This window comes from Ranitomeya imitator, chromosome 2 (assembly GCF_032444005.1).
Source record: "Ranitomeya imitator isolate aRanImi1 chromosome 2, aRanImi1.pri, whole genome shotgun sequence".
Classification (NCBI taxonomy): Eukaryota; Metazoa; Chordata; class Amphibia; order Anura; family Dendrobatidae; genus Ranitomeya; species Ranitomeya imitator.
The window spans coordinates 348,334,780-348,349,481 of NC_091283.1; the positions used below are offsets into that span (position 1 = coordinate 348,334,780).

The 14,702-nt window shown below is 46.4% G+C and overlaps 1 protein-coding gene across 1 annotated transcript in view; it reads right to left on the reverse strand.

Annotated features, from left to right (window-relative positions):
* LOC138666536 (zinc finger protein 420-like) overlaps window positions 1–14,702 on the reverse strand; it is a 68,691-nt gene that overhangs the window by 37,582 nt on the left and 16,407 nt on the right. The gene's annotated exons all lie outside the window — the stretch shown is intronic.

Here is a 14,702-nt window from a genome sequence, read left to right on the forward strand (position 1 = left end):
CAGGACAATAAAACAATGGAAGAACGGTATCAAGGCCGGTGGGACTCATATATGATGGCTGACTATTGCTGGAGCCTGATGAAAGACAACCCAGAAGCTGTACATCACAGATCAGCCAAGAAAAGAAAGTTCACATAACTGCCATTTGTCATTCATCTGTGTGCCATATATATGTGTTTTCATATTTTGTAGTTTAATTCTGTAAGTATATTTGATTTGCTCTACATAGACTTTGTAATCTTTGTTATTCCTTGATTAAAAATATACAATGTAGTATCGAAAATCATGTGTTTTTATCATAAAACATTAGATAGGAGTAATTTTTATCAAAAATTGAAAATATCTCGAAATCCTGATGTGATAGCCAAAAACGGAGTTAATATTCGTAATCAGCAGCCAAAATTGACTTAAAATATGTTTTAAAACCTTTTGCCAGAAAAATTGCGTTGACCAGTGTTATACGCCAGATCTAGCTTGCGCATGTGCCATCAGTCAGCAACCAGTGACGTCATAGGCACAATAATTTTTCATTAGGCGAACTTAGTATTAAAATCTAGTGATGCCTTCAAACATGCCACCATCACACCCATCCTCAAAAAAACTAACATTGACTCAACTGCTATGCCCAGCTATCGCCTCATATCACTGCTCCTGTTTGATTCAAAACTCCTTGAGCAGCATGTCCATGCTCAACTTTCCTCCCACCTCTCATCTAACTCTCTCCTTGACAACCTCCAATCTGGCTTCCGCCCCCACCACTCCACCGAAACTGCCCTGACCAAAATTACTAATGACTTACTCACAGCCAAAACTAACAGACAGTTCTCCGTCCTCCTCCTTCTTGACCTGTCCTCTGCTTTCGACACAGTCGAACACTGCCTACTGCTACAGATTCTTTCTTCCTTTGGCATCAAAGACCTTGCCCTGTCCTGGATTACCTCATACCTATCCAACCACACATTTAGCGTTTCCCACTCCCACACTACCTCCTCATCCCGCCCTCTCTCTGTTGGAGTCCCTCAAGGCTCTGTCCTAGGGCCCCTACTTTTTTCCATCTATACCCTTGGCCTAGGACAACTCAAAATCCCATGGCTTCCAGTACCACCTGTATGCAGACGACACTCAGATCTACCTCTCTGGCCCAGATGTCACCTCCCTCCTGTCCAGAATCCCGAAGTGTCTGTCAGCCATATCCTCCTTCTTCACCTCTCGCTTCCTAAAACTCAATGTAGACAAAACCGAATTCATCATCTTTCCCCCACCTCACGTATCCCCCCTACCCAATCTATCTATTATGGTAAACGGCATCACGCTCTCTCCCGCACCTGAAATCCGCTGCCTCGGGGTAACTCTCGACTCTGCCCTGTCCTTCAAACCTCACGTCCAACCTCTTGCCACCTCCTGTCGCCTCCAACTCAAAAATATTGCCAGAATTCCTTCCTCAGCCCACAATCTACCAAAACTCTTGTACATGCTCTCATCATCTCCTGCCTCGATTACTGCAACACCCTCCTCTGTGGCCTCCCAGCTAACTCTCTTGCACCACTCCAGTCTGTCCTCAACTTTGCTGCCCGGCTAATCCACCTCTCTCCTCGCTACTCCCCTGCTTCTCCCCTCTGCAAATCCCTCCACTGGCTCCCAATTCCCCAACGAATCCAGTTCAAACTACTAACACTGATCTACAAAGCCATCCACAACCTGTCCCCTCCCTATATCTCTGAACTAATCTCCCAATATCTTCCCTCACATAATCTGTGATACTCCCAAGACCTCCTTCTCTCCTCCACACTTATTCATTCCTCACGCAACCACCTCCAAGATTTCTCCCGAATATCCCCCATCCTCTGTAATTCCACACCTCAACATGTCCGATTATCCACCACCCTCGGATCCTTCAGACGGAATTTGAAAACCCATCTCTTCAAGAAACCCTACAGCCTACAATAACCATGCTGCCGCCTCACCACCGCCAGAGCTGCCGCCTCACCACTACCAGAGCTGCCGCCTCACCCCTACCTTCTGTCTCTTCCCCACTATCCCATAGAATGTAAGTCCGCAAGGACAGGGTCCTCTCCCCTCTGTACCAGTCTCTCACTGTAAACCTGTTTACTGTAAACGATAGCTATAACCCTGCATGTAATCCCTTTCTCATGTAGAGCACCATGGAATTAATGGTGCTATATAAATAATAATAATAACAACAATACTCGTTACTGGAGATTTCCCGAGCACGCTCGGGGTCCTCCGAGTATTTTTTAGTGCTCGGAGATTTAGTTTTCATCGGCGCAGCTGAATGATTTACATCTGTTAGCCAGCTTGATTACATGTGGGGATTCCCTAGCAACCAGGCAACCCCCACATGTACTTATGCTGGCTAACAGCTGTAAATCATGCAGCTGCGTTAACAAAAACTAAATCTCCGAGCACTCACAAATACACGGAGGACACCCGAGCGTGCTCGGGAAATCTCGAGCAACGAGTATACTCGCTCATCACTATTTAAATCCACACGCCCCCTGCGAAAAGACACACCCCTCGAAGCAGGGCAAAACGTGCGCATCGGGGCACGGAGGTGGAATCTCTCTCACACTCTCCAAGATAGCAGCCGCAATTTAAGGTATATCTGACATGGAGTTTCACTCTCTTATATGTGCTGGATATCTTTCCTGATAAGAGCAGGTCTCTGATACTTTCTCTATACCAACGTTGAGTTTTTCCTCTAATGGGCAAGCACTTTTCACGGTGGTGATTGAGCGCCACCTAGTGTACTATTATAAATATTACACTGATGGATATACAAAACTGAGTTTTTTCCTTCTAAAATGCCTTTTATGATTCTTGTTTCACTGTGGAGGCTCTATAGGCACTATTTATTAATTTAGTTTTTTTAACGTTGATAATGCCTTATTTTTGTTGCCACCAGTGACAAGAATCTATGATAAAGCTTTATATAACTTTGATAAACTTTTATAGTTTTTCTATTTAACCCCTTAGTGACATAGCCAATTTGGTACCTAATGACCGGGCCAATTTTTACAGTTCTGACCACTATCCCTTTATGAGGTTATAACTCTGGAACGCTTCCATGGATCCCTGTGATTCTGACATTGTTTTCTCGTAACATATTATGCTTCATGTTAGTGGTAAACTTTCTTTGATATTACTTGCATTTATCTAATATATAAAGCTGAATGTGTGTGTGTATGTGTGTGAGTTTGTGTATGTCCGGGATTGGCATCTGAACCGCCGCAGCTACAGCCACAAAATTTTGCACAGTCACACGTCTGGACCCCGAGAGCGTCATAGGCTATGTTGTGAGGCGAAATTTTAACTCCACGCTTTTCAATTCACCAAACAATTTTGCTCCTATCTAATGGGGAAAAAGTGAAAGGAACAGTGTTGGAGGCAAATTGACGGCTGCCAGATGTGAACAAGGGGGACTTAAAGAATGAGAGCGATGGCGCCAAAGAGTATATACCGCACAGTTGCTAAGGTGGGGACCCGACCCGGGGTGGTGGATACTCACCACACATGGGGATATGAACACACACACAAAATGCGCCACACACTACCACATGCTTGAACACATATACCACCCTCAGCAAACATTTCACCACACATACACCAACCTCGCTACATAAAAGTCGAAACACAAAAGTCGCCGCTCAAAACTCGCCACGCGCAAAACTCGCCACATGCAAAACTAGGCTCACGCAAAACTAGGCTCACGTGCAAAACTCACCTCATGGACAACTCACCACATGCAAAACTTGCACACGTGAAAAAATTGCCACATGCACAAAAGTTGCAAGACATGCAAAAGTGGCCTCACACAAAACTTGCACATACTCAAAACGCACCACACATAAAACTCGCCACGCGCAAAACTCACCATGCGCAAAACTTGCTGCACACAACTTGCTACACTAAGCTGTCACATGCAACTCAACACCTAAAGTTGCTACCTGCATGTCGCCACACAAAGCTCATCTCACCAAAGTCGCTACATGCATGTCGCCACACGCAACTCAACACACACAACTTGACACATGAAACTCGCCCTAAAACACACACAAGTCTGGTATTATCCTTCAAAAATAAAAATCTGATTAATAAGCAGACAAACTACAAGAGCAGCAAATGTACCATATAGGAATACGGCAGCTGTCAGTCACATGACCGGTCTCTTATGTGTATGTGTGAGCTAATATATACTACCAGGGGGGAAAGCTTCCTGTTGGCTGGAGATTTATCAGGCTGCCAATTTAGCTTACAAACACTTACCACACATAATCCCATCCCCCACCTCATCATCACACATAATCCCACCCCCACCAGATTACCACATAATCCCACCCCCCAACACATCACCAAACATAATCCCGCCCCCACCACACATAATCCCGCCTCCCCACCACATTACCACACATAATCCAGCCCCCCACATCACCACACATAATCCCATCCCCCACATCACCACACATAATCCCGCCCCCCACCCCATTACCACACATAATCCCGCCCCCCACCACATTACCACACATAATCCCATCCCCCACCACATCACCACACATAATCCCGCAGTCCACCACATCACACATAATCCCGCCCCCCACCACATCGCCACACATAATCCAGCCCCCACCACATCACCACACATAATCCTGCCCCCCAACACATCACCACATAATCCCGCCCCCCACCCCATTACCACACATAATTCCATCCCCCCACCTCATCATCACACATAATCCCACCCCCACCAGATTACCACATAATCCCACCCCCAACACATCACCACAATCCCGCCCCCACCACACATAATCCCGCCTCCCCACATTACCACATAATCCAGCCCCCCACATCACCACACATAATCCCATCCCCCACATCACCACATAATCCCGCCCCCCACCCCATTACCACACATAATCCCGTCCCCCACCACATATAATCCTGCCCTCCACCCCATTACCACATAATCCCGTCCCCCACATCATCACACATAATCCCATCCCCCACATCACCACACATAATCCCACCCCCCACACCACACATAATCCCATCCCCCACATCATCCCGTCCCCCACATTACCACACATAATCCCGCCCCCCCAGCACATTACCACATAATCCTGCCCCCCCACATTACCAGACAATCCCGCCCCCCAACACATTACCACATAATCCCGCCCCCACCACATCACCAAACATAATCCCGCCTCCCCACCACATAACCACATAATCCAGCCCCCCACCCCATTACCACACATAATCCCGTCCCCCCATATCACCACACATAATCCCGCCCCCACCATATTACCACACATAGTCCCGCCACCCCAACACATCACCACATAATCCCGCCCCCAACACATCACCACACAACCCACCCCCCACCCAATTACCACACACAATCCCGCCCCACCACATCACCACACAATCCCGCCCCCAACACATCACCACACACAATCCAATCCCCCACCACATCACCACACACAATCCCGCCCCCACATTACCACATAATCCCCCCCACCACACATAATCCCCCCCACCACATCACACATAATCCCGCTCCCACCACATTACCACATAATCCCACCCCCCACCTCATTACCACAGGTAATCCTGCCCTCCACATTACCACACAATCCCCCATTACCACACCAGGCTCCGTCCCCACACATTACCACACAAGGCTCCATCCCCACAAATTACCACATGAGGCTCCGTCCACACACATTACCACACGAGGCTCCGTCCACACACATTACCACATGAGGTTCCATCCACACACATTACCACACGAGGCTCTGTCCCCACACATTACAACACGAGGCTCCGTCCCCACACATTACCACACGAGGCTCCGATCCCACACATTACCACACGAGGCTCCGTCCACACACATTACCACACGAGGCTCCGTCCACACACATTACCACACGAGGCTCCGTCCACACACAATACCACACGAGGCTCCGTCCCCACACATTACAACACGAGGCTCCATCTCCACACATTACCACACGAGACTCCGTCCCTGCACATTACCTAACGAGGCTCCGTCCTCACACATGTGATTGTGTTTACAGAGAAATTTTAACTTAATTTACGCTTCGTTATGAAATTTGTTTAAATGCTGGAATGAATAAAAAAGCACATCTTAGGCTAGGTTCAGATTGCGTTAGAGCAATCCGTTTAGCGCCTAGCAATGTGGTTAAAAGGGGTCACGTTAAACGTCCCCGCTCTCGCAGATCTCCGATCTGCGAGAGCGGGGAACGGACCTCGGACCTTGCAGCGTCCGAGGCGCGAAACAAAACACGGCACATCGCTAGCGCGTGCCGAAAATGGCACACGCTAGTGATGCGCGTCCCCATTGCTGTTAATGGGCGCACTAACGGACGCGTTGCATGGCGAAATTCGCCGTGCAACACTGTCCGTTAGCGCGGTCCCATTAACGCAATGGGAACCTAGCCTTACTGAATCCAGTTTGTTTTTGATTTTACACTGTGAATAAAATGTATTATTAGTATTACTCAGATTTTTAATGATTATTATTGTTATCAACTTCATTTTAAGGTAATTTACCACCTGCGTAAGCGCTATTGAATGTTGTCATTATTTACTTTAGTTTAATCACCAACAGTGTTAATTAGATAGCAATGAGCGTGCCGAGCGTTAGCTGGCTGGAAACAGCTAGTTAACATAATACAATCGATATCCTTGCTGCTATTTATACATTTATAAGAGTTTTTCTAGCCTCCCCTTTTTCCTAGCACCTATTCCTGATTTTTTATATAAATGTTAACATTTTAAATTTGATGAATAAAATATATTAATTTTACTTGTCACTTGTAATTTTTTGCTCATAGGTACCCATTTGTGGCAAATTATTTTGTATGTGAAGAAAAAGATTACCGTGCCGAGAGGCACTTGCAGATGTCCAAATGATCCTGTCTGTGATGGACAAGATGGCGTAGGAACTTCCTCCCTACTGTCCGTTCGTGCCTGATGCGGGAGCGTCCTCCCCAAGGCTGAAGAGTTCACGACCACTCACTGCTGGAACCACCGCGGTGCTCCTCAACCGATGGCGCCGCTGTCAAGGTAGCGTGGTAAGCAGGGGGCGTGATGAACGAGAGGCGTGGGACGTGGTTGTGTGGTGACATCACCTGTCTGTATGTAACGGACGTGTGTTTTGACAAATCCCGACGCGTTTCGAGGGAACCGTCCCTCTTTCTCAAGGTATGGCTCCTACACTGCCGTTACTCTCTTTATACCTATCCACACCTCCCATACTTTCCACCAACCAATCACACAATATGCTCAATCGCACTGAATCAGAGCAAGTTATTTTGATCCCTGTATGCCACTATGTCTCTCCAGAAATATGCAATCTCACTTATATCAGCCACTATTTAATAGGAACTGCTCCCACAACATCATGTTCGCATATTATTAAAAAATACATAAATACCCCCCAATATAAAAATATATTTTTATTCAATACATCCCTAAAAACCCTTTATAAAAGGAAAAAAGACCCCTACATAAATATCCCCTTTAAAATAAAGTGAAAATGGTTAATCAATTATTTAAAAATGTACATTAGATAGTCTAGCCCCTAAGGGACTGAATCAAGAAATTGAATTTTACGCTCTTTAGGATTTATGGGGAATTGATAATTGTCTCCAGCTTATATATTTTTTAAATAAGCTCTTTTATAGGTTTTAAATAATTGATTAACCATTTTCATTTTATTCTAGGGGATATTTATGTAGGGGTCTTTTTTCTTTTTTTTGGAAGATGGATTTTTTCCTTTTTTTCCCCAAACATGAAACCCTTGCTTTTCGGTTTCTTATCCCTCCAGTCACCCAGTTCCTTGAGTCTACTTCTGCTATACCTTCACCTACTACAGGAACTTTTGACCTGAGGATGGGACACACTAGGGAAACTGTTGTGAATTCTGTGGCTGAGTTCACTTCTGTGGTCACAAGTGGTATTGCAGTCTCTGGGCTTCCTCCCTCAGGTGTTTTGGTGAGCTCGTTGGCTGCCTTGCTATTTAGCGCCACCTGAGTCTGTCTTCCTTGCTCCTTGTCAATGTTCCAGTGTTGGATCTGAGCTACTGCATCTTTCCTTGGGCCTGCTGCTCTGCTAGATAAGTGCTTCTAGTTTGTTTTCTGTTTTTTTTCTGTCCAGCTTGCTATTGTCTTTTGCTGGAAGCTCTGAGAAGCAGAGGGGTGCACCGCCGTGCTGTTAGTTCGGCACGGTGGGTCTTTTTGCCCCTTTGCGTGGTTTTCGTTTTAGGGTTTTTTGTAGACTGCATAGTTCTCTTTGCTATCCTCGCTCTGTCTAGAATATCGGGCCTCACTTTGCTGAATCTATTTCATTCCTACGTTTGTCTTTTCATCTTGCTAACAGTCATTATATGTGGGGGGCTGCCTATTCCTTTGGGGTATTTCTCTGAGGTAAGTCAGGCTTGTATTTCTATCTTCAGGCTAGTCAGCTCCTCAGGCAGTGCCGAGTTGCATAGGTAGTTGTTAGGCGCAATCCACTGCTGCTTATAGTTGTGTGAGGATAGATCAGGTACTGCAGTCTACAGAGATTCCACGTCTCAGAGCTCGTCCTATTGTTTTTGGTTATTGCCAGATCTCTGTATGTGCGCTGATTACTGCACGCTGTGTTGCCTGATTGCCAGCCATAACAGTACAAGGAGCCAACCAATGATTCCCAATAGAGGGAAAAAAGAAATCCTGACATCATTTTTTTTTCTTAGCTCTGTCTTCAGTCTTTTTTTTCCCCTAGACATTAGAGTGCTTCAGGACACAGCTGTGGACATGGATATTCAGGCTCTGTGCTCCTCAATGGATAATCTCGTTGTAAATGTACAAAAGATTCAAGATACTATTGATCAGAAATCGATGCTAGAACCAAGAATTCCGATTCCTGATTTGTTTTTTGGTGACAGAACTAAGTTCCTGAGCTTCAGAAATAATTGTAAGCTATTTTTGGCCTTGAAACCTCATTCTTCTGGTAATCCTATTCAACAGGTTTTGATTATTATTTCTTTTTTGCGCGGCGACCCACAGGACTGGGCGTTTTCTCTTGCACCAGGAGATTCTGCATTGAGTAATGTTGATGCATTTTTCCTGGCGCTCGGATTGCTTTACGATGAGCCTAATTCAGTGGATCAGGCTGAGAAAAATCTGCTGGCTTTATGCCAGGGTCAGGATGATGTAGAAGTATATTGTCAGAAATTTAGGAAATGGTCAGTACTCACTCTGTGGAATGAATCTGCACTAGCGGCTTTGTTCAGAAAGGGTCTCTCTGAAGCTCTTAAGGATGTAATGGTGGGATTTCCTATGCCTGCTGGTTTGAATGAGTCTATGTCCTTGGCCATTCAGATCGGTCGTCGCTTGCGCGAGCGTAAATCTGTGCACCATCTGGCGGTACTGCCTGAGAGTAAACCTGAGCCTATGCAGTGCGACAGGACTATGACTAAAGTAGAACGGCAAGAACACAGACGTCTGAACAGACTGTGTTTCTATTGTGGTGATTCTACTCATGCTATTTCTAATTGTCCTAAACGCACTAGGCGGTTCGATAGCTCTGCCGTTATTGGTACTGTACAGTCCAAATTCCTTTTGTCCATTACCTTAATGTGCTCTTTGTCATCGTATTCTGTCATGGCGTTTGTGGATTCAGGCGCTGCCCTGAATCTGATGGATTTGGATTATGCTAAACGTTGTGGATTTTTCTTGGAGCCTTTGCGGTGTCCTATTCCGTTGAGAGGAATTGATGCTACACCTTTGGCCAAGAATAAGCCTCAGTACTGGGCCCAGCTGACCATGTGCATGGCTCCTGCACATCAGGAAGTTATTCGCTTTCTGGTACTGCATAATTTGCATGATGTGGTCGTGTTGGGGTTGCCATGGCTACAAACCCATAATCCAGTATTGGATTGGAACTCTATGTCGGTAACCAGCTGGGGTTGTCAGGGAGTACATGGTGATGTTCCATTTTTGTCTATTTCGTCATCCATTCCTTCTGACATCCCAGAGTTCTTGTCGGACTTTCAGGATGTATTTGAAGAGTCCAAGTCTGATGCCCTACCTCCGCATAGGAATTGTGATTGTGCTATCGATTTGATTCCCGGTAGTAAATTCCCTAAGGGTCGTTTATTTAATTTGTCCGTACCTGAACACACCGCTATGCGCAGTTATGTGAAGGAGTCCCTGGAGAAGGGACATATTCGCCCATCGTCGTCACCATTGGGAGCAGGGTTCTTTTTTGTAGCCAAGAAGGATGGTTCGCTAAGACCGTGTATTGATTACCGCCTTCTTAATAAGATCACTGTTAAGTTTCAGTATCCCTTGCCATTGATTTCTGACTTGTTTGCTCGGATTAAGGGGGCTAGTTGGTTTACTAAGATTGATCTTCGTGGTGCGTATAATCTGGTGAGAATCAGGCAGGGAGATGAATGGAAAACGGCATTTAATACGCCCGAGGGTCATTTTGAGTATCTGGTGATGCCGTTCGGACTTGCCAATGCTCCATCTGTTTTTCAGTCTTTTATGCATGACATTTTCCGTGAGTATCTGGATAAATTCTTGATTGTTTACTTGGATGACATTTTGATCTTCTCAGATGATTGGGAGTCTCATGTGAAGCAAGTCAGAATGGTTTTCCAGGTACTGCGTGCTAATTCCTTGTTCGTGAAGGGATCAAAGTGTCTCTTCGGTGTGCAGAAAGTTTCATTTTTGGGGTTCATCTTTTCCCCTTCTACTATCGAGATGGATCCGGTTAAGGTTCAGGCCATCCAGGATTGGACTCAGCCGACATCTCTAAAAAGTCTGCAGAAATTCCTGGGCTTTGCTAATTTTTATCGTCGCTTCATCTGTAATTTTTCTAGCATTGCCAGACCATTGACCGATTTGACCAAGAAGGGTGCTGATTTGGTTAATTGGTCTTCTGCTGCCGTGGAAGCTTTTCAGGAGTTGAAGCGTCGTTTTTGCTGTGCCCCTGTGTTGTGTCAACCTGATGTTTCTCTTCCGTTCCAGGTCGAGGTTGATGCTTCTGAGATTGGTGCAGGGGCGGTTTTGTCACAGAGAGGTTCTGGTTGCTCAGTGTTCAAACCATGTGCTTTCTTTTCCAGGAAATTTTCTGCTGCTGAGCGTAATTATGATGTGGGCAACCGAGAGTTGCTGGCCATGAAGTGGGCATTCGAGGAGTGGCGTCATTGGCTTGAGGGTGCTAAGCATCGCGTGGTGGTATTGACTGATCATAAGAACTTGACTTATCTCGAGTCTGCCAAGCGCTTGAATCCTAGACAGGCCCGTTGGTCGTTATTTTTTGCTCGTTTTGATTTTGTGATTTCATACCTTCCGGGCTCTAAAAATGTGAAGGCGGATGCTCTGTCTAGGAGTTTTGTGCCCGACTCTCCGGGGTTATCTGAGCCGGCGAGTATCCTCAAGGAAGGAGTCATTGTGTCTGCCATCTCCCCTGATTTGCGGAGAGTGTTGCAGAAATTTCAGGCTAATAAACCTGATCGTTGTCCGGCCGAGAAACTGTTCGTCCCTGATAGGTGGACTAGTAAAGTTATCTCTGAACTTCATTGTTCGGTGCTGGCCGGTCATCCAGGAATCTTTGGTACCAGGGAGTTGGTTGCTAGATCCTTCTGGTGGCCATCTCTGTCACGGGATGTGCGTGCTTTTGTGCAGTCCTGTGGAATTTGTGCTAGGGCTAAGCCCTGCTGTTCACGTGCCAGTGGGTTGCTTTTGCCCTTGCCGGTCCCGAAGAGGCCTTGGACACATATTTCGATGGATTTCATTTCTGACCTTCCCGTTTCTCAAAAAATGTCGGTCATTTGGGTGGTCTGTGATCGCTTTTCTAAAATGGTCCATCTGGTGCCCTTGGTTAAATTGCCTTCCTCCTCTGATTTGGTGCCTTTGTTCTTCCAGCATGTGGTTCGTTTACATGGCATTCCTGAGAATATTGTTTCTGACAGAGGTTCCCAGTTTGTCTCGAGGTTCTGGCGAGCCTTTTGTGGTAGGATGGGCATTGACCTATCTTTCTCCTCGGCCTTCCATCCTCAGACTAATGGCCAGACCGAACGAACCAATCAGACCTTGGAAACATATCTGAGATGTTTTGTTTCCGCTGACCAGGATGATTGGGTGTCATTTTTGCCGTTGGCTGAGTTCGCCCTTAATAATCGGGCCAGCTCGGCTACCTTGGTCTCTCCATTTTTCTGCAATTCTGGGTTCCATCCTCGTTTCTCTTCAGGACAGGTTGAGTCTTCGGACTGTCCTGGTGTGGATTCTGTGGTGGACAGGTTGCAGCAGATCTGGACTCAGGTAGTGGACAATTTGACCTTGTCCCAGGAGAAGGCTCAGCTTTTCGCTAATCGCAGACGCCGTTTGGGACCCCGACTTCATGTTGGGGATTTGGTTTGGTTATCTTCTCGTCATATTCCTATGAAGGTTTCCTCTCCTAAATTTAAACCTCGTTTTATTGGTCCGTATAGGATTTCTGAGATTCTCAATCCGGTGTCTTTTCGTCTGACCCTCCCAGACTCCTTTTCCATACATAATGTATTCCATAGGTCGTTGTTGAGGAGATACGTGGCACCTATGGTTCCATCTGTGGAGCCTCCTGCCCCTGTTTTGGTGGAGGGGGAATTGGAGTATATTGTGGAGAAGATTTTGGATTCTCGTGTCTCTAGACGGAAACTCCAGTATCTGGTCAAATGGAAGGGTTATGCTCAGGAAGATAATTCCTGGGTTTTTGCCTCTGATGTCCATGCCCCAGATCTTGTTCGTGCCTTTCATGTGGCTCATCCTGGTCGGCCTGGGGGTTCTGGTGAGGGTTCGGTGACCCCTCCTCAAGGGGGGGGTACTGTTGTGAATTCTGTGGCTGAGTTCACTTCTGTGGTCACAAGTGGTATTGCAGTCTCTGGGCTTCCTCCCTCAGGTGTTTTGGTGAGCTCGTTGGCTGCCTTGCTATTTAGCTCCACCTGAGTCTGTCTTCCTTGCTCCTTGTCAATGTTCCAGTGTTGGATCTGAGCTACTGCATCTTTCCTTGGGCCTGCTGCTCTGCTAGATAAGTGCTTCTAGTTTGTTTTCTGTTTTTTTTCTGTCCAGCTTGCTATTGTCTTTTGCTGGAAGCTCTGAGAAGCAGAGGGGTGCACCGCCGTGCTGTTAGTTCGGCACGGTGGGTCTTTTTGCCCCTTTGCGTGGTTTTCGTTTTAGGGTTTTTTGTAGACTGCATAGTTCTCTTTGCTATCCTCGCTCTGTCTAGAATATCGGGCCTCACTTTGCTGAATCTATTTCATTCCTACGTTTGTCTTTTCATCTTGCTAACAGTCATTATATGTGGGGGGCTGCCTATTCCTTTGGGGTATTTCTCTGAGGTAAGTCAGGCTTGTATTTCTATCTTCAGGCTAGTCAGCTCCTCAGGCAGTGCCGAGTTGCATAGGTAGTTGTTAGGCGCAATCCACTGCTGCTTATAGTTGTGTGAGGATAGATCAGGTACTGCAGTCTACAGAGATTCCACGTCTCAGAGCTCGTCCTATTGTTTTTGGTTATTGCCAGATCTCTGTATGTGCGCTGATTACTGCACGCTGTGTTGCCTGATTGCCAGCCATAACAGGAAACTTTTCTTCTTGTCCACTGCCTTATCGAGAATATCATCTAGGGCTTGACCAAAAGATATTTCCCTTCACACAGGATAGAGCATAGCCTAGTTTTGGACTGAGCATCTCCTGGCCAGCTTTTGAGCCATACGGCTCCAAGGGCAGCATTAGAGAGTTTTACTGATCTTGCCGCTAACCTAATAGAGTCGGCCGAGGCCTCAGCCAGAAAGAAAGCTGCTCCCTGTAGCAGCGGAAGATCTGCCAGGATCTTGGGGTGTTATCTCTTAGATGGTCGCCAAGCTGCTGTAGCCACACCATCATTGATCTTGCCGTGCAGGTTGCTGCTATCGCCGGCTTTAACGAGCATGCCGATGACTCCCAGGCTTGTTATAGGAAGACCTCTGCCTTCTTGTCCAACAGATCGCTTACAGTGCCTAGTTCTTCAAAGGGCAACGTAGATTGTTTTAACAGACTTAGCAACTGCGACGTCAATTTTTGGGGTCTTTTCCCATATGCCCGCATCTTCCTCATTAAACGGGTATCTCAGTTTTGAAGACGATAGAACTGGCCCTTTTCTTTCCGGCCTCTTCCATTCCTTATTAATGAGCATCTTGATGTTCTCATTAACCGGAAAGGAAAGGCTTTTTCTTTGACCCAAGCCCCCAAACCTGTCCTGAACTGCCTTGGCTGGTTTGGGATCAGATATGCCCATAGTGTACCTTATTGCCATAACAAGCCTATTGGTATCCTCATCTGGGAAGCAGAGCCTACCCCCATGTCATCGGTAGAAGAGGATGATTCCGTAGGGTCCAAATTCTCCTCCTTGAACTCTACTGATCCTTCAGACTTTGACAACAGTGGTTTTAGCTTCCCCTCTTCTCTTTGCCTGATCAGGTGTTTTAAGGACTCCTGAACCTCCAATCTAATGATGGCTTTTAGGTCCACAGCAAACCCAGGGGTTTCTTCGGAGACCGTCAGCTGTATACACCCAGTGCAGAGTCTCTTATAAGTGCTGGGTAGATTTCCTTTGAACAGTGCGCACTCCCTATTGTTCTGCTTGGAACTACGT